Here is a 21,864-nt window from a genome sequence, read left to right on the forward strand (position 1 = left end):
CTTTAATGAGGCCGGGGAGATAATGGAAAAGGGAAACAGGCAATGTTCCACCCTGAGCGACCAGGGCATCCCCAGCTGCTGGGCTCCAAGGACGTGTATCCTCCTCTCCACCGGAGGCCTGCTGCTAGTACAGGTTTTCTCAAGGTCATCCTCAAGCATGCTGCGTGACCAGTACCATTTCTCATTTATTTATTAAAATATTATTATTTTAATAAATTTAATTGTTATTATTAAAATATTATTTATTAAAATATCACCACTTGGTGATATTTTAAGCAGTCTATCATTCTGAGGGACGGTTACATTTCCTCCTTTTTGTTAATGCAGAAGCAGCAAAATCCGTTTGCAAGTTGTCGTACCGTTAGTCATCAGAAAGATTTCCGTGAGCATCTGAGGACTAAGCATAAAATGATTATAGCAATAAAAAGTGTCATCATTCCACCTATAATGCCAAGACCAGTGTTTTGATCCAAGCAAAGGAGTTTACCTCAGACAGAATATCATTAATGCTTTACGTGGAACTCACTCTTGGAACTGATTGTAAGAATACTGAGGAATGCCCTGAATAGTATCTTGAAGCTGTTTAATATCCACAGTGAAATTACCGCCATGATGACTGGTAATATGGGTCTGGGATGTATCACATAGCACAGCATGGCCTGGGACTTGAGCATAAGTAGAAGTACTTGACTGGACATTTAGACATGAGGAATGTGGCAAGTCACTGGGTTTCAGTGATATTTCTGTATCCATCATATATTCTCTACTCAATTTTAGTTAATGTCTAAATCTGCACTCTCATTCTATCAGTCCTTTTTTTTTTTTCCCTTGAGATTTGTTTAGATTGAGATCCACTGTTTCTTGGTCAAATAAATCATTTGAATTTTTTGTTTAATCATCAGTTAAAAGGGATTTTAACACTCCCTGGTGCAGGTCTCCTGTCTTCCTAAGAAAAATTTCAAAACACCCATCTGCCATATTAAATTGTTGATTTTATGTGAATTGCAACTCAGATTTCCTAATTTACATGAGAATTGGTTGAAAAGCATTTTTTCATTTCATTTTTCTTTCAGTTTTTCATTTCATTTCATTTTTCATTTGCAAGTGGTCTGCTCTTTTGTTCATCCACTTGTTGTTCTGCTCTATTTCTCCCAGGATGTGCCTCTTAGCAGCCCACTTGGCAATAATAAGAGCTTCTCGTGGCCCTGGGCGAACATAGCAAACTACCCGAAGCCTCCCTAGGACAGAGCTGTGACAATGTAGATCCACGATCTGGACAACAGAGTGGTGTTTCCATTCACTGGGGCGGGACCTGCGGATCTGTGTGGTCTAAATTTGTTTAGGTCAGAAAGGGCATCTAACTGGGATCCTCATTTCCTAAAGAAAGGAAGGAGTTAAATCAATGGAACTAAGTCAGGAGGAGGAATTGAATGTGTATTAGTTGGCATTCTCCAGAGAAACAACTGACTGTTTATACCTACATCTCCATGTAATCTCTCTCTAGAGAGGGATTTATTAGAAACTGGCTCACACGGTTATGGCCCAGGCAGGAGAAGACCAATGTCCCAGCTCAAAGTCAGAGGGTTAGAAAGAGGGGCGTCTCCCTTACTCAGCCTTTTTGTTCTGGCTCAACCAGTTGGATGAGGCCCAGCAGCATTGGGGTGGCAATCTGTTTTACTGAGTAACCGATTCAAGTGTTAGTCTCATCCAGAAACACTCTCATAGGACCAGAGCAAAGTTTCATCCAATTGGGTACCTTGTGGCCCAGCGAAGCCAACACAAAAAATGAACCATCACAGCATATTCCACAAGAGTGAATGAAGCTTCTGGGTCACGGGGAAATGATACCAAATGAGGTCACAGAGGAAGAAAAGAGAGATTCCCATCTAGGAGGCTGTGCAAGTGCATTTGAGGACCTTTTAAGCGCTTTGAAATTTCATGGAGAGTTTTCTCCACATTTTCCATGTTCTAATCCTTGTGGCATTGTTGAGAGTACCTTCAAATCTGGCTCCTAGTTAATTAATTCCTCTGTATCTGCTTAGCCCTCTAGCTGAGTTTGTAATTTTAGTTATTTCATTAGTCAATTCTGGAAGTTTCACCTGGGTTCCTTTCAAATGTCTGGACATTTTTGGTAATCTTTCATCTTGATGTCAATACATTCTTTTGAAAATATACAGAGCCTGTAATTTGCAGTATGTGGTCTTTGCAAGCTTTTCTTCTCCTTCTCCCACCCCTCCCCTCCCCTCCACTCCCTGCCCCCAGTCCCCTCCTCCTCACCCACCTTCTTCTTTGGTTCACATTCTGCACTGTTGTCCCTCCCCTCCCTGCCCCCAGTCCCCTCCTCCTCCCCCACTTTCTTCTTTGGTTCACATTCTGCACTGTTGTATGGGTTCTGATTATTTCCTCAAAAGTTTTTCAATAGGAATATATTAATGCCTGGCTTTAAAGCATATTCCTGTAGAGTATACGTATTCCTATCGGTACCTCCAATGGGAGTAGATGTAGTAAACTCACATTTTGGCTTAGATTTCTCAGTCCACACAGGCAATGTGAATTTCAGGCTATGAAAATTAATAAAGGGAATTTGTAAATAAAATGAATGGAAATCAATATTTAAAGGCTTAAGTGTTCATGTTAAAAATAACCATGTTTTGGGAGAGGAGTGGTTTCCCAGTGCATTTAAGGGGATGACCTTAAGCATCCCATCTTGCAACCTGGAGATCTTGTCTACTGGAAAAGAGCTCCAGAAAAAAATCTCTTCAAGCTCTTTGGAAAGGCCCATATCAGGTCTTGCTAACCAACCCTGTGCTGCCAAACTCCAGGGAAGAGGCTCTTGGATTCACGTGGCACATTTGAGGAAATCTCCAGATTCTGTGGGACCTGCACACCATGCGGTGACCTAGAAGTTCAGATTTCCCAACATGAAGTGGATGGCACCTCAAGAGATAGCTTTGCCACGATGCCTGGGTGAGACCCGTGTACCTTTTCTCACACTTGCTTCCTGTCTCCTTCACGGAAAGACAGTGCTCCATCCCACACTTACCAGACCCTTGCAGAAGGAGGCAGCATTATTGTTGTTGTTGTTAGGATTTTTCAGACACAGCCTCCCCATAATGCCATGACAAATCAAACTTTTCCCTTTTTTTTGCTGGAGGGCAGAAGTTCCTGAATCCACAAATGTCTTTCTTTCATCGGAACCACTAACAGACTCCGGATTCTTAGCCACATTCACGGTCTCCGCATTTGCGCACTTACAGGCTGTATTATTGGATAACACTGGCTTCTAAACAGTTCTTTGGGATAATACAATTCTAATGCAGCTGTGACATCTTGCTGTTTTGCAGATAGTTGTCCACCTGTTGTGTCGTGTCTATACCTGCGCTGCATCTTCCCGAGGGCACTCGGTTGATTCTCTGACGGGCTGCTTGCAGGGCCCACTACTCTGTTTTCATGGCTGTTTGAAGCAGGGGCTCCAGGAGGCATGCATGGCTCTGTCTGGGTTGGCCTCCACAGGGAGAACTGTTCTCTCCTAAGTCACAATAAGTGCCAATAACTGTTTTCAGTTGGCTACTTTCTGACCTAGGGTCCTGATTTAGAACCACAATACAACTTGGAAGTTTCATGTGAATTTTTATTTTTCTTAAAGATTTTATTTATGTATTTATTTAAGAGAGGGAGAGAGAGCATATGCAGCGGGAGCAGCAGGCAGAGGGAGAGGGAGAAGCAGACTCTCCTGCTGAGCAGGGGACCCGATGTGGAACTCTGTCTGATCCCGGGACCCCACGATCATGACCTGAGCCGAAGGCACATGCTTACCTGACTGAGCCACCCAGGGGTCCTGGATTTATTTATTTGAGAGAGACTGCGTGTGTGAGCTCTTGAATAGAGGAAGGTACAGAGGGTAAGGGAGAGGGAGAGAGAATCCTGAGGTAAAGAAACATCACCCACGACAGAACGGGAACTACTTACTGACAGCAGGACAGTGAGTCGGGGGGCATCTCCATCCCCTGCATTTGGCAGAGAATCAAGTCAAAGGCAGGCAGAGGAGCAGGAAAGCTTCTGGGTGGTGAAAGGGGAAGGTCCGATGACAGGTTGTTGGGGTGGGGGAGCAGGACGGGAGCTGACAGAACAGGACTGTTCTATGTCATAGACCATATTCGAGGATCATATCTGTTTCCCTCGTGGTCTCAAGTCCGGGGGTGTGTGTGCTAAGTTGGGAGCAAGAACAAGAAAAGCTATCTGGGGCCGATCGCTGCAGAGATGTGGCTTGGCTTTCCAGGAGGGCCTCTGCAGAGCTTGTGGGTCCAGCCCTGCCTGGTTTCTTGGCAGATTTAGAATGTTCTGTAGACTGGAATCCCTCTCCTAAGCTGTCTTCAGACAACTGAACACCTTCTATGGATAGAGAAACTATATTCCATAACAACTATGATTAGTACTATACATAATAATTACAATAATGATCAGTAATAATTATAATCACCTACATATCATTCAATGTATAAACATTAATATGTATGAAATTATATAATCGATATATCATGCTTATAGTATGTATGTAATTATACATATTTATAAGAATTATGATAACATAAGTGATAAACTACATTAAAACATAATAAAGTAATACATTAACAAAGTATTAAATAATACAAATTTTATGATAAAAACGATTGACTCACTGGGAGCCAGAGATGCTCCTTTTCCTTACTGTGAGCTGCTCCCAATGCTTTAGACTGCCAGGTGTCTGATCTCCAGATAACTGAGTGTTTCTGTACAGGGATTATCAGTGTTTTAGAGCACTTTGAGCAAGGGACCACCACCTGCATGACCAGACTATGATCTGCTTTGTGTGGGCCCCACAAACTCTGGCAAGGCCCTTCTGCTGTCAAAGGTCTTCAGTGAAAGCCCTGAGAATTTGATCTCAACTTGGAAAATTGTGTGATGAAAAATAAATGCACAGAGGCATGAAGGACAAAACAGATTTTAGTATTTAAAAGCACTGTTATTCTAGAATGCCATCTTGAGGGGTGCCTGGCTGGCTCAGTGGGTATAGCATGTGCCTCTTGATCTGGGAGTCATGAGTTCAAGCCCCACATTGGGCATAGAGATTACTTAAAAACATGCCATCTTGAACGTAAAAGAGCTTGAAGAGGCTGATAATATCTGGAAATACTCCCAAGGATCTCAAGGGATCTGGAAATGCTAGAAAAGGACTGCAGCTCAGCTCTTCAGCAACCACTGTATCCTTTTTACTTTTGCACGTCATCAAGACAAGCCATCTGCTCACTCAGTACAAGAGACCAAAAGCTACTTTGAATCTGAAACACTTGCATGTGGAAAACGCTAGATCCTCATCCTTTCTTGCTGGATGACTTGCATGTCCTGCAAGACAGCTTCTCTCAGCTGATGAATTCGTTAGAAGGAAAAGACAGGTGCCAGGCTGTGAGAAGATGAAGTCTGATGAACACAATCATTTCCCAAAGGCCTTGAACCTATCGTGTTCTTTTCTCTTTGCTATTTTATTTTGGCATCAAGACTATAATAGCTCCAGTATTCCTCGAGTTATCTCAGACTCTCCTTTCCAGACAAGTGAATATTCTGTAACTCGGGAGAACGATCATTGGCATTCATATCACGCACACACAACTGAGAGAGAATGGATTCTCTATTTACCATTGGATTGTCTGTTCATCCTCAAAGCCTGCCTCCTCCTCCTGTTCTGTCTCCTCTATATTCTGTGTGAACGTGGATGGAATTCATAGCTCAGGGAACTCAATCCCTTGTGAAGAACTCAGCCTGGGTCTGTGTGCAGAGTGTTGGGTCACAGGTACTTTCTCCAAGATCTTTATCAGTTCCAAGATCTGGGGATTTTATTTGTGTGTGTGTGTGTGTGTGTGTGTGTGTGTGTGGAGTTTGTTTGTTTGTTTGTTGTATACTGGCCTTATATGTTGGGGAAAAAATAAGTACCCAAAACTTCAGATACTCTCTTTAACAGAAAGGAGTAACCTGCCATAGTAAAATTAACCTAAAAATTTAAAAACAACACGTATGTTTCTTTGATGACATCTGAAGCCTCATTCCACTCTTAGGAGCAAAGACATTGTTTTAGTTTTGGAGAGGAATTAGATGAAATTTAGGCACAGTGCAGGCATCACTAATTACTATTCTATCATTTTCAAATATTTTTAATGGAAGATTACTGTGTAAAATCAAGATACACCATAACATAGTTATATTCTCCTAAAAGTCTTAAGTGTTTGAAAAAAAGAAAGCAATTTTCAGGTAATAGATACAAAATTTTAAAACCAGCCAAAGAAGTATAGTTTATAACGCTAAATGCAAACTGACATGGATTTCACAAGATAACAAAGCCAGAATCATCTGTATATTCATCCATTAACTGCTCATGTGTCTTGATGAGCTCGCCAGCCTGCACCAGCCGTAAAGATACAACCTCAGCCACAGACAGAGCCTTGGAAAATTTGTCTACGGGACTCTAGGCCAGGGATATCCGTCAGGTGAAGGATGGGCTCTCCCAGGCACCTCCCGGCCCACACTGGGCTGGTTCTGGGCACCAGAGTGGAGCTGAAAATTTCACCAGGGGCACGCTGCCTGGACTCTTCTCAGCCAGTGTGAGCGCTGCCGGTCTCATGAGTACGATTCAGAAATATCCGTGGACAAAAACCCATCCTTCCTTTGTGGCTCTCAGTCCATTGGACACCCTTTGTGGATAGAGAAACTATTCAAAAAATGTAACAGTGGGGCACCTGGGTGGCCCGGTCTGTTGAGCATCAGCCTCCTACTCAGGTCATGATCCCAGGGTCCTGGGACTGAGTCCCGAGTTGGGCTCCCTGCTCAGCGGGAAGTCTGCTTCTCCTTCCCACCACTCATGTTCTCTCTCTCTAATACATAAATAAAATATTAAATAATAATTATAATAATAATTAATAGGTCAACTAATCTTCAACAAAGCAGGAAAGATTATCCAATGGAAAGAAAGATAGTCTCTCTGACAAATGGTATTGGAAAAATTGGACAGCCACATGCAGAAGAATGAAACTGGACCATTTCCTTTCAGCAGACACAAAAATGACTCAAAATGGATGAAAGCCCTAAATGGGAGACAGGAATCCATCCCAATCCTGGAGCAGAACACAGGCAGCAACCTCGGTGACCTCGACTGCAGCAACTTCTTTCTAGACACGTCTCCAAAGGCAGGGAAGGAAAGGCAAACCTGAACCACTGGGACTTCATCCAGAGAAAAAAGCTTTTGCACAACAAAGGAAACCGCTGGGACAGAATGGGAGAAGGTATGTGCAAATGAAAAATCAGATAAAGGGCTAGTATCCAAAATTTATAAAGAACATGTCAAACTCAACACCCAAAGAACAAATAATCCAATCAAAAAATGGGCAGAAGACAGGAACAAACATTTTGCCCAATATGACATCCAGATGGCCAACAGATGTATGAAAAGAAAAATACTACACATCACTCAGGATCAGGGAAATACAAATCAAAACCACAATGAGATGACCACCTCACACCAGTAAGAAGGGCTACAGTGAGCCAGTCAGGAAAGGACAGATGTCGGAGAGGATGGGGAGAAAGGGGAGTCCTCCTCCACTGTCGGCTGGAGTGCAAGCTGGAGCAGCCGCTCTGGAAAACCATATGGAGGTTCCTCAGAAAGTTGAAAATAGAGCTACCATTTATATTTTAGTCTAGAAACAATTTTGCCTTGATTTGAACTCCCACCATTTTTTTGAAAAGACTTTTCTTTCCTTGATGAAAATTACCCTATGCTGTGAATTTATTTATTCAATCAGTAATCTGTTTCATTGATCTGCGTCTTTCTGTAAGTCGGGGCACCACTTTCTGATTTCTGGAATCTTCACAAGTCTTCAAATCAGGATATTTAAATTCTCTACATTTGTTTTTTTCTTTTTTTTAATTGCTTTCACTATTTTAGGTCATTTGAATTTCTGTATAAATTTAGGAATAAACTTGCCAATTTCTGTACAAACCTGTTGCTGTTTTTCACTGTGATTGCCTTGAATCTGCCTATTAATTTGTAGACAAGTGACAACCAATCCGTACTGAGGCTTGCCGACCCGCCTATCATCTCTGTGTAAAAATATTCTGTTGATTTCGGGAGAGGTCTTGTACTTAGTCCATTACATTTAGTCTAAAATGTGTAACATTGTGTGATGCTAATATAAATGAAATTATATCTTGTTTTCTGATTGTTTATGGGTTGAATACTCATTTATTTCACCCTTGTGACCTTACTCAACTTTCTTATTTGTTCCAGCAGGTCTCTGCAAATCACTTACATACACTGTATAACTAGGTTTGGCATCCGCAAGTACAGATATTTATTTCAGATATATCTGCCTTTCGTATGTAAACAAAACAAAACATTATCTTCAAGTACATGGTGCCCTGAGGATTTAACAAAGGTTAACTAGTCAGAAGCTCACGAACTCCAGAGCATGATTTTCTAATTAAGAAATGGTCAGGATGCCCTAATAAGATACTACTTCCTCCTTTAAAAGTGACAGCCGGTCCCAGGACATAAAATCTTCTCTTATCTGTATATCGCCTTTCTAACTTTTTTCCAAGTTAGCACCTTTTTCTGGAGCAATTTTACTTTTCTTGTTTTCAGCTAGAATATGTTACCGTTATGGCAGCGGCACTGATCTTCCCTAAGGCAGAGCACCCTCCCTGGTCCCCAGGCACTGAGCAGCGGGTGAGGAGAAATGCTGCCAAGTTCCCATACTCGCCTGCATGTCCACACAAGTGCCACTATCTACTGGTGGACAAAGCATCCATGGAATCAGGAACACCCAAATGCTACTAAGAATTGTTGGATGGGAATTATGGGAACTTGTTTTCTTTTTCCTTCCTTCCTTCTTTCCTTCCTTCTTTCCTCCTTTCCTTTCCTCCCCCTTCCTTCCTTCCTTTCTCTCTCTCTCTCTCTCTTTTCCTTCCTTCCTTCCTACCTTCCTCCTCCCCTTTGCATCTCCTTCCTTCCTTTCTGGTTCTTTCTCTCTCTCTCTCTCTTTTCCTTCCTTCCTTCCTTCCTTCCTTCCTCTCTCTCTTTCTCTTTCTTTCCCCTCCCTTCCTTCCTTCCTACCTTCTGCCCCCTCTTTGTTTCTCCTTTCGTTCTTCCTGGTTCTTTCTCTCTCTCTCTCTTTTCCTTCCTTCCTTCCTTCCTTTCTCCCTCCCACCTTCTCTTCCCTCCCTCTTCTTTCCCTCCTTCCTTCCTTCCTTTTCCCCCCATCCCATGTCCTTCAAATTAGCCATAATGAAGAATGCACTATTTTTAAACCATGAAATCAAAAGAAGAAGCTTATGAGAAAGTTTACAGTTGTTGATTTTCAAGGATAGTTATTTTATAAAGCCGAGAAATGCAAGGCTTTGGAGGTTCCTTTTTGAACTGCACTTTTAAAAAAGAGAAAACCTCTACTTTTCAGTTATGCTACTTGGTACCATTGTATCTCTCTTTTATTATCCAATTAGAACCATCTTTATAGTCATCAAGAGTTCATCAGCAGAAACCTTAGATTATTTATGCTGAAGGGTTTTCAAGCAATAAGTAAATTAATGTGTATGATTTGGAGGTTTGTTTGCATATAAAATTTCTGGCAGAGTTTTTATTAATATTAAACTGAAATGAAGAAAAATCATATCCCATGCCATTTCATTAGTAATGCTCTCTGATTTAAATTTTACCTGAATATTTTTTGGCATCTGAGTGGCTTGTATGGTTAGGTGTCTGCCTTCAGCTCAGGTCATGATCCCAGGGTCCTGGGATTGAATGCTGAGTCAGGCTTCTAGCTCAGTGGGGAACCTGATTCTCCCTCTCCCTTTGCCTGCTACTCAGTCTGCTTGTGCACTCTCTCTCTCTGTCAAATAAATAAATAAAACTTCTTAAAAATTAAAAAGAAAATAAAAATAAATTATATCTAAATATTTAATATATTTGTATTATTATACTTCATATATTATTTTTATATAATTATTATACTGTTTATATTATTAATATTTAGTGTTATATTTATTTACATATGTGAGATAAGCAAAATCTATGCAATTTTTATTTTAAACATGACAATAGAAACTTGTAATAAAATTTCTACCTTGAATTCCTAGCTTGCATACATGTTATTTGGTCTAAGAAATTAAATACTTTCATGGATTCCCAAAAGTCAATTCATTGCAAACATTAATTTTAAAAGATAGAATACGTTTTGCGTTGTATCTTATCATATAAAAACCTTCTAATAGTTTTCATGTTTAGAATTACATTGATGAAGATCGGTTTATTTGGGATATGAGAGAGGTAGAATGGCTTCCTGGAACTCATGAAAATATACATGACTTCTTTACAGAAGAACTGTACTTCTCTCCCATGCGTAGACTAATGGTTTCTTTTGTTCCTTTCACTTGGTTGTAAGTCCTTTAAAATCTGATTCATTAAACCCTTCTTCTGTTTGGGTAACACTTTTAAGGAGGCACACTGCTGGTTTCAGATGGTTTGCACATCATCCTGTCCAACTGGGCATGAGTAGAAGCAGGCAGTAAAGGGTAAATCTGGCTTCATGGCAGGGAGTTTAAGTAAGACACCTCTGGGTTTTTAGCTCACTGCCGGTGTAAGTCAACCACTTGACCTAAATGCCACCAAACTTAGAGTTCAGTAACTGTTGTTGCATCTAGGTGCCAAAATCAACACTTAGAGAACCACCAATGAAATTGTGGTCTGGACACACCGAGGTGATGATGATGTATGATCCGATGGTAAAATGAACTAGAAATGTTTGTTTTAAGAAATGAATGCCTTAAAGGGGGATTAGCAGCTGCCTTTAAATGTTCAGTGTCAAAATGTGAAACTAGTTCAAACGGCAGACCTGAGATGGACCTACAAAACCCACATAAATAATGGACTAAGTCTCATGCAGTGGGTTCTCTCCCTGGGTACCCCACGGGCCACTGTGAAGGTAGTGTCGCAGTTCTCTCTTAGCCGTGGTGGCTGATCTGATTTTCCTCTTTTGCCTAGATGGGCATGACCTCACTCTACCAGGGAAGAGATTGAGGCACCTGCTGGCCTGGAACCTACTGGGATGAAAACCAGGCTAAAGCATCCAAGAGTCTGTAAGTCTTACTTTTGTTTTTCTTTTATTTTTAAATTTTAATTCCCATATAACTGAAAGACAGTATTACATCAGTTTCAGGTGTATAATACAGTGATTCAGTACTTCCGTAATCAACCAGGGCTCATCCGGCCGGGCGCACTCCTTCATCCCCATCCTTATTTCCCCCACCCCCTCGCCTTTTGGAACCATGGGTCTGTTCAGTCATGTAACTTTCAGAGGACATTATGAGGAAGCATGAATTCACTGCCCCTCTGGAAAATACAAAGATTATTTATTTATTTATGATGTACTTACAATTTATCCTATCATTACAAAAATACATGACACGGAACACCAAGTCTCATTTTTTTAATTGTCAGTCATCAGGGTTTCCTCGAAAATAAAAAGCAGTGACACAAAGTGAATCATACCTTTAAAAATGCCATTCAAGTAATAACCCAAAGAAGAGATTGTGTTGAGTTTTTAATGACTAGAAGTGAGGTTCAGGACAGCCTTTAGCAGCTCACAGAACTCTTCCTCTTTCCTCTTTGAGGTAGAGTTGGTTGACTGTAGATTGGTGCTGGTGGTAGGCACAATGTTCAAGAAGAAAAAAATACTTAAAATGTTAAAGACCACCATTATGATTATAATTTTATAATCATATATAATCATAATGATTATAAATTTATTAATTTAGGATCATGCAGGGACAGATCGTGGATCAGGATTTACAAAATTGATTCAGTTCCATGAGTGAAGACCTCAGTCCTTTGTGATTTCTCTTTTCCCATTCTACTTCCTTCCACTCCTTATTTTCTATTTCTTTTAAGCAATGGTCACAATTCTCACACAGGTATATTTATTCCCAGGGGATTAAGTAAGAACGAAGGTGCTTCGTACATATTCTCTACATAAATATAACATCCTCAGTAGGTTTCTCAAACTATTTCAAGAAAATACTATTTTCTTGATTTTGTCCAAATTATGTGACAGTGACTTCAGCAGGACACTGGAATAGGAAGCCTTCAACTGATTCTCCTTACCTCCCTTCCCCCCACACACTGGGGTTTAGCAGCAACACACACAAACCAGTTCTCTTTGTGAGAAATCCAGGATCTAGTTGAAACACCCCGCATCCTGGGCAAGTGTGAGCACCCATCACCACCACCGACCATGCTATAGGGAACTGAGAAAGGAACTTCAGTGCCCAGCTAAGCCCTGAGGAGTCACAGAGGAGCACTGACTTAGTGCTGCAGATTTTCTAGCTTTTTCCCAAGAGAAGCTTCTGTCTTGCCTGCCTGGAGAGCTGTGCAGGCTGCCATACCCTCATTCCCGCAAGGGACTGTCCAGAGCCAGGTGATGGTTTGAACTAGCATGCAAGTGTAGGGGAGGAAAGCTTTTCCCTTCTTCTCCTCTATGTTTCCTTGGCTGGCATAATAATTAAATTAGCATAACGGATTAACAGGAAAAAATCACATTTAATTTCATGCGGACAAGAGTTCATAGAAATATGAGACTCAAGGAAGTAACCAAAAGAGGCAGCTTTCATGTGTTTTAGACAAGGAGACAATAAATTTGTAGAGAATTGACAAGACAAAGGGGTTTAGGCTTGGGGTAGTAAATTAATGAAGAAGGAACAAGATTTGTTTGCACAGCCTTCTCAGCCCTAAATTCCCTATCTCTGGTGATAAGGATGTCTCTCTTCCTCCTGGTACAAGAGGGTACCTTTCCCGTAGGGAATTTGTTTTCTGCTTTCAGAAGGACAAAAGAAGCCAGAGTGTTCTTCTTGCACTTAACCACTTTAGTTCAAAATCATCAAAATAAGGAGCGCCTGGGTGGCTCAGTCAGTTAAATTCTGCTTTCAGCTCAGGTCATGATCTTAGGGTCCTGGGATGGAGCCCCAAGTCAGGCTGCCTGCTCCGCGGGGGAGTCTGCTTCTCCCTCTACCTCTGCCTGCCATTCTGCTGGCTTGTGCTCTCTCTGTCTCTCTGTCAAATAAATTAATAAACAAATTACTCAATTAATTAATTAAATTAATTTATTAATTAAATCATTTTAATTTTTAAAATTAAATTAATTAAACTCAATTAATTAATTAAATCTTTAAAAAAAACAAAAAACTCCAAACAATCGTATACAAAGTGGCATATTTTGGGGTGGCACATTGTCCCCCCCCCCTTTGCAGACAGTTCCCACACTCTGGTCCCCATCTCGGCGCACGGTGAGAAGGAGATGAACCCCAGCCCCCAGCATCTTCTTGAGGAGGGAAAGATTGTACCACACGCCCAGTGTCCCAGCTTTTCTGGGGTTGCCCAAAAGGTTAGCTTCTGTCTGAGTGCTAGCAGGACTGAGCCCCAGCATACTCCAGCTGCCCGCAGGTCAGTGGCAAGGGCAGCTGTCACACTGAGCACACAGCTGGTCTCCACAGCGCCTCCTCCTGGTTCAGCGAAGAGTAAACAGGTGAAAAATCCCACACCTGTGCTTAGTCCTAGAGGGGAATTCCTTAGACAGGGGTCCCAACAATCCAGCTATAAGGGGGCTCCAGAGGATCTAGTTCTAGGCACTAACAGAAGCCAGCAGAGTGCAGACACCTGGATACCTGTCGAAGGAAGTCCTGCCGTCTGTATCAGTATGGGTGAACCCGCAGGGTTCAGTGAAATAAGTCAGTGACCAAAAGACAAACACCGCACGATTCCACTTATATGAGGTATCAACAACAGCCAAGCGCATAGAAACTAAGGGTAGAATTGGTTGCCAGGGGCTGAGAAGAGGAAAGAGGAGTTGCTCTCCAATGGGCAGAGTCTCAGTTATGTCAGAAGAATAAATTCCAGGTCCCTGGCGTGCAGCATCCTGCTCACAGTTCACAGTTATCTACTGTACACTTAAAACCTGCTACAGGTTCTTACCACAATGAAACAAAATAGAATAAAACAACTGATGAATCCCTGAACTTCACCTCTGAAACTAATAATACTATATGTTAAATTCATTGAGTTTAAATAAAAATGAATTAAAAAGCACTAAAAAAGAGTAAGATAAAAGAAAATGAAAAAAAATAGTATAAATAAGTAAAATAAACCAAACTCTGGGTGCCTGGGTGGCTCAAGCATCTGCCTTCGGTCATGATCCCATGGTCCTGGGATCCAGCCCAGCATCACTCTCCCTGCTCAGTGGGGAGCCTGCGTCCCCTTCTCCCACTTGCCCTGCTTGTGTTCCCTCTCTTGCTGTCTCTCTCTCTGTCCAATAGATAAATAAAAATCTTTAAAAAACTTTTAAAATTTTTTAAAAATTTTTAAAAACTCAAGAAACTGATACTAGGCTAATAAGTGTCAAACTGGCAATTTGATTCATTTGTTCAAATGTAAAAAGTAAATTATAATGTAAATCATTTTCAGTTAGTAAAATTGTTCATCATATGGGGTCTTTTCCCCAGTGTCCTTAGTAACAACATTAATCTCTGTGACTGAGCCTGGGTGGAAATTATACCGAATGTATCATCACCTAAACGGAGAATATTGCAAAACCAGCACTGCTTCACTTTGCTATATATATACACACATACATATATATGCATGTATATAGATATATATTGCTAATTAAACTGGGAATGTACTCTTAGGAACAGCTGTCTTGTGAAGTATAAGGCTATTCAGGTATTTTCTGTAGCTTTTGTAGAGTGAACAGTCTAAGGATTGTGAAATAAGAAAAAGTTCAGGTTCGATCTGATACTTTCGGACTTCAATCTCAGCCTGTGATCCATCCTAGCTTTGAGGACATTATTTAGAGTCTATTTTTTCTCAGTTTACTTACTCAGATGACCAGAATATATCTCTACATGTATTTGGTTTTCTCCCAGGGTTCCTGGCTCACAGCTCCCCAGAACTTGGGAATTCTCTGAGAGGTAAGAGCAATGGGAGCTCCTCTTGTTCTAATATTTGTCTCTTTGTCCCCAGTTCCTGAAATCCTTCAGGGCCCTAAAGGTGATTGTCTCGGTAATCATAACAAGCCCCCTTCCACGACAGTGGGGGGGAAGGGGGAGGGAGGACGCCTGTATCAATGAGGTGATACTGGAAAATACCAAGGATGGACGGTTGGTCAGGTCAACAAACAGGTGGGTAGAAGAGAGAAGGGTGGAACCGATTCCTGGGAAAGGGAGAGTGAGTGCAGCAGAATCGGTTAGCAATGGCCGGTGGTTTCATCTATCATGCCTATGTAATGAAGTGTCCATAAATGTCCAAATAGAATGGGGTTCAGAAAGCTTCCAGGTCGAGAAGCCAGGACCCTTCCATGTGCTACTGTACCAGGTCGAAAACTCCACGGGGAGAGAAGCTCCTTTGTTGGGGCCTCATCCTTCCTTCTTCTGCGTGTGGCTGTTGATTCCCATCTTTTAATATCCTTTGTGATGAACTAGTAATCTGTGCAAGCCATTCTAGCAAATTAGTTGAACCTAAGGAAGGGTTGTGGGAATTTCTGGTTTATAGCCCATCAGTCAGAGTACAGGTGATCACGTGAGAGTGTACTGGCACCTGAAGTGGAGGCAGGCTTGTGGGAATGAGCCCTTGACCTGTGGAATCTGATTCTGTCTCCACATAGTGTCAGAATTGAGGTGAATTCTCAGACACCTGAACTGCTTGTTGGTGTGGGGTAGCCTCCACACACACACTGTAATTGTGTCCTGGAACCCAAAGGACCAAAGGTTTCAGCTGCCTGCTTTCACTGCTCTGATTCCAACTCTCATACACTAGACTTACTCCCTTTGTGAAATAATGGGTTTAGAGCTGGTTATGTGCTCAGAACCATTTATTTTTCATTTTTTAATGTCTTTTTATTTTTCCTTCATGCCTTAAGCCTGTCCACATCATCCTCTGTTCATATCCGTCAGCGTTCTCCTCCAGATTGAGCCGTCAGACTGGGTGATGCTGCTGCAGCATCTTCGGCTCCCTCCCTCCCTCCCTCCCTCCCTGTCTTGTCTTCTTCTACCAAAGATGTCTTCTTCTACCAAAGATGTCATGGAGAAACACCAGTCTCAGTGGAATCTAACTCCAAGTCTCCTCCCACCTACATAAGAGCTTTTCAAGAGAGACTTTTTCTTGCATACTCTACCACTAAAACTTTAAAGTTGTCAACCTCCACTGAGGACTGAAAAGTTACCAGGTCATCCTATGGTTCCTTAATCACCTCTCCCTTTATTCTATATAGCGGCAAATAAAAACTCTCCGTTCTCCTGAAAACTCTGACCCTCACCCCTTCCCACCAATCTCAAAGATGTCATAAATAGAAAACAGTATTGACATATTTTATTTATTTTTTAAAAGATTTTATTTATTTATTTGACAGACAGAGATCACAAGTAGGCAGAGAGGCAGGTAGAGAGAGAGGAGGAAGCAGGCTCCCTACTGAGCAGAGAGCCTGATGTGGGGCATGATCCCAGGACCCTGAGATCATGACCTGAGCCGAAGGCAGAGGCTTTAACCCACTGAGCCACCCAGGCAGCCCAGTATTGACATATTTTAAAGTCTTCCAACTTCCTGCTTAGGAGTCTATATTTATTTTTTAAAGACTTGTTTATTTATTTATTGTGGGGCAGGAGTGTAGGGACAGAGAGAGAAAGAATCTCAAGCAGACTTCCCACTGAGCTTGGGAGCCTGACATGGGGTTCGATCCCAAAACCCTGCCTCTCTGCCTACTTGTGATATCTGTCAAATAAATGAATAAAATCTTTAAAAAATAATTATAGGAAACTAGTATGTCCCCTGGGTCTTCGTAGGATAAGTTGTATATAATATGATGAAAATTAGCTTCAGGAACATCCTTATAATAAACATAATAGTGAGATTCACAGGGTTATATTTTTAAATTTCTTAATAGAAACCAATCATGTAATACCAAAGGAGAATTTTTTTAAGATTTTATTTATTTGACACAGAGAGAGAGAGAGAGATCACAAGTAAGCAGAATGCAGGCAGAGAGAGAGGGGGAAGCAGGTTCCCTGCTGAATAAAGAGCCCGATGTAGGGCTCGATCCCAGGACGCTGAGATCACGGCCTGAGCCAAAGGCAGAGGTCTAACACACTGAGCCACCCAGTTGCCCCACCAAAAGAGAATTTAATAAAGTCTATTCTGTATGAGTGGTCTGAATACACATACTTGATACAACTAATAATGATGTTGTGAGAACCAGGTCACTTAATTCTTAGTTTAGTGGTTTTGTTTTCCTTCCATCTATAATGGAAGCCACGTATACGTGTACATGCACATATACACACGTGTGTGTGAGAGAGAGAAATAGTGTCTTCCGCACGATGCTCACTTGTCAGTGATATGTTCTGGATTGGTAAATCAACACACACACACACACACTGCTGACGATTTCTGATATATGGGAAGAAATGTCACTCTCTTTGCATGATCTAAAATGCACTGACACTCATAAAGTAGTTCTGTTTTTAATTTTTTGAGGAACATCCCTACCGTTTTCCATAATGGTTGCACCAATGTACATTCCAGCCAGTAGTGTGTACAAGTGTTCTCAATCCTCCAATACTTCTTTTGTTTCTTTTACAATTATCATCCTAACAAGAATGAGGTGGTATTTCATTGTGGTTTTGATTTGCATTTCCTTGATGAAGAGTGACATTGACCATCTTTTTGTAACTTGTTGGCTATTTGTTTGTCTCCTTTTCAGAAATGACTGTACAGACTCTTTGTCCAAGTTTTAATCAGATTGTTTGTGGGTTTCTTTTTTTCTTTTTTTAAGTTGAGTTGTAGGAGTTCCTCCTATATTTTGGAAATTTTCCTTTATCAGATAAATGTTTTACAAATATTTTCTTACATTCCATTGGTTGTCTTTTCACTGTTGATTATTTTCCTTCCTGGACAGAAACTTTTCAATTTGATGTAATTTACTTGTCGGTTTTTGCTTTGTTGCTTCTACATTCGGTATCACATCCAAGAAATAATTGCCTACACCAGAGTCATGAAGCTTTTCCCATTTTCTTCTAATAGTTTTTCAGTTTCAGGTCTTACATGTTCTTCCTCAGCCCATTTGGAGTTGATTTTTGTGTAAGTTAGCCAAGGGTCCACTTTTATTATTTTTGAATGTGAATGTCCAGTTTCCCAGTAATCCCACTTCTGGGTATATATTCAAAATAATTGAAATCAGGTTCCCAAAGAAGTTTCTGGGCTCCCATGTTTATGGGAACATAGTTTATACTAGCCAAAGTATGAAATACACAAAAAAATCTAAATGTCCATCAAAGGATAAATGAATAAATAGAATGTGAGATATGGAGACAATGGAATTTTTTACAATGGAATAGTTTTCCTCTTATAAAAAGGTAATCTTGCCATTTATGGCAATAAGGGTAAACCTAGAGGACGCTTTGCTAAGTGAAAGAAGCCAGTCACAGAAGGACAAACACTGCATCGTTCCACATGTAGGAAGTATCTAAAAAAGTCAAACCCATAGAAGCAGAAACCGGAATGGTGGTTGCCAGGGGCTAGAGGAAGGCAGAAAGAAGGCTTGCTGTTACCTGGGTGTAAAGTGTCCTCAGACAAGATGAACAAGTTCTAGAGAGTAGTGTACCACACTGTGCCTGTAATTAACCCACGCTCTACTGTGCACTTAGAATTTGTTGAGAGGCTAGAACTCATGTTAAGTGGTCTCACTACAATTAAAAATAGATAAGGAAATAAATGCATTGGCAAATGGAGGTGAACCTATTATTTAGAAATATGGAAATTTACATAACTCTGAAAGCTGTTGGTATGCATTTTCACGAGTTGTTGATAACTTCTAACCCCTTACTTTGACTGATCAACAGTGACCAACATCGAAGCTACAGGTTCCAATCAATGGAAATGCCTGTTCTGAAAAATCACACTTTGTCTTATTAGTTTTACTAAAAAAATAAATAACATATCTCAATAAATGCTGAGAAAGTGTTACTACAGTGTGCAGTTTGTACCTTCAAACAGCCAATAAAATGAACCATTTCTCAATGATCCCATAATGTCTGGGATTGTCACAAGCATTTATCCCTCTTCATTATCTTCCCCTTTTCTCAGTCTTCTTCCCATCATTGTCTCTAACACCAACACAGCTCTGGTTGTACTGGGGGAAATGCTGAGGTATTGGTCCCACTATTTATCATAAGATGTGAAGTCACAGAAAGATCATCTCAATTTCTGCATTTTGAAGTTAAGGAAATAGCAAGGTCATATCACTTATCTAAGTCATGAAATTAGCAGATGACAGAGCAGAGCACGGAACCTGGAAATGTCACCCAGTTCCCAACTATCTGCAAGTGTAGATGGCGCTCACAGCGGCTCACACGTTCTCTGGTACAAAGTCTGATCCCTTCAAAATCGATAGTGGTCTCCACAGTCACTGTTTGTAATTCTTGACTTTTTAAAAGTTTCTGTTTCTATTCACTCGTTTTCTCAGGCTTTGATGTATTTTGTCCACTATAGTTAAGCAGTATTAACTTATTTATGCTGACATGCCTTGATTCAGCCTCTTATCTCCAGTTTCCATGAACCAGTCTTCTTCATCATAGTCTCTGACGAGTTCTTTCATCTGGGGATGAACCCAGAGTTAGAAAGTTCTCCTTCCTAATGACTCGTTCTCTGTGACATTCACTTGCTGATCCTAGCTGTATGCTTTTCTGCACTATCAAGATGGTGTTTGGACTCATACATCCAAGCAAATTTGACCTGTTTGCTGTCAGCCCTCAATTCCTGTTTGAGTTTTCTCTGTATGCTGTCTGCGTCTGCCTCTGTTCCCAATAAGTTCCTGAGACACATGGGTATTGAGCATCTACTCTCTGTCTCACCATGCATGGGGGAAATAAACAAACAGAATGGAAGAAAACTATGATCTTTAAAAACAATCTTTTAGGGGCTCCTGGGTGGCTCAGTCAGTTAAGCGTCTGCCTTCAGCTCAGGTCACGATCCCTGGGTCCTGGGATTGAGTCCCACAATGGTCTCTCTGCTCAGCAGGGAGTCTGCTTCTCCCTCTCCTTCTGCCTGCCATTCCCCCTGCTTATGTTTGCCTGTTCTCTCTCCCTCTCTTAAATAAAATCTTAGAAAAAAATCCTTTAATATAGGAAAAGGGGCAAATGTTAAATGGGTAATTATGCAGAATATTAATTAGTATTGTTATAGGTTATAAAGGAATACAGAGAACTGTGAAGAAATAAACCAGGGAGATGTAAACTAGTATAGAGAACATGCAAGGCATTTTCTTTTCATGCCTGTATCCCAGGATCGTTCAATGAAGGGACGAGGGGATATTCAGCAAACCCTCATCTACACCTTCTCTTACATCCTCTAGATCTATCTTACCATGAGACTCCCAGAATATGACACCAAGCTTCACACTGTAATGTTCTGATAATGGAGTAGGGCATGACTACCACATTAACCATGAGACATGCTACCTTCCCCCTTTTATTTGTTCTTTTAGAATTTTTTTTTGTTTAATGTTGGATTTACCTGTGAAAAAATACAGTGTTATCCTAAAATAAGTCAAGCATACTAATTATGCTTAAAGCTCCTGTATCATGTGAAAATATAAAAGTGAACATATTAAAATCTCAGAGATGAAAAATGAATCAAAGTCAAATTTGGATAAACATCTGTAGCTTCCACTCTGTCATGTATTTCTCTCTGTGTGTGTATTTATATTTTAAGCTTAAACTTTAAAATTTTAACTTTAAACTTTAAGCCATGTCATGAATATATGTCACACAACGTACCATTTGTAGATCAGGTGTTTTTGCATCCAGCAGATTATCTGTTATCGCACGGTGATCTCTCTGTAAAGATTCAGAAGCATGTCTTATCAGGAGGGCCACCTGTTCCGGTCTTATTCCCAGCCTTCTTTCCCAGTACTTGTCTATCAGGTATCTATCTGCAACTGGCTTTACCACCTTCTCCGTGTCTCTGCTCCCTGCTGCAGGCTGGTAAGAGCTCTTGGTGCCCTGATACCACTTTTGTTATGGTTCAAATCTCTTCCCAGAGAACAAGGAGTCCAAGAGGTCTGATGTAGCCTGAACACAGAAGTAGAGCAGGATAGGCTGTCTTTTTTATTTGACAGTCCATGGAGACTAATATCCAGGGACAACAGTGGGTTTCAAAGTAGGGAAAGCGGTAGTAGTAAAGATGCAAAGCATAGAAGCTAGACTCCCCAGCTCCCCTGCACAGGAGGCAGAAGGAAGCCAGTACTGGGGCCATGTTTCCTCCCAAGAGTGGAAGCTGCATCTAAAGTGTAGCTCCAGTGGGTAGATAAGAAGGTGCAGAATCCCCAAGGTGCTGGCTAGCTCAGTTTGGCTTGCTTCCTTAATGATTCTGTTGCTGAAAAGGAACCAACTTGGGTGGTTCCTTATGGAACCACCATATGGCATCAGCAACTTCTGTGCAAATTACTCCTAAAAAATACTTGGAAGGACAAGTAACTCATCACCAGAACCCTTGCTCCATTTTCAAATTGTTGATATGGCCCATATTTTCTAGGAAATCTGGATTTAAATACTGGAAACCAATTTGAAATAAAAACAATAATACAAAGAAAAAGGCCGACAGAGGGGAAACTCTCAAAAGACAGCATAAAACATAGACATGAAGGTCTAGAAAAGCCATCTTAAGAAACATGGAAACACGGTGACCAGAGCAGCTTCAGGTCTGCACAGGATGGGCCTGGGGCCACTCAGAACTTCAGGTTCCACATC

The 21,864-nt window shown here is 41.0% G+C and overlaps 1 pseudogene; it reads left to right on the plus strand.

The window, feature by feature from the left end:
* The first annotated feature begins 609 nt into the window (after nucleotides 1–609).
* On the plus strand, nucleotides 610–5,454 carry LOC123929384 (annotated as a pseudogene).
* The last annotated feature ends 16,410 nt before the right edge of the window (nucleotides 5,455–21,864 follow it).

The sequence above is a fragment of the Meles meles genome, chromosome 18, assembly GCF_922984935.1.
Source record: "Meles meles chromosome 18, mMelMel3.1 paternal haplotype, whole genome shotgun sequence".
Taxonomy (NCBI): Eukaryota; Metazoa; Chordata; class Mammalia; order Carnivora; family Mustelidae; genus Meles; species Meles meles.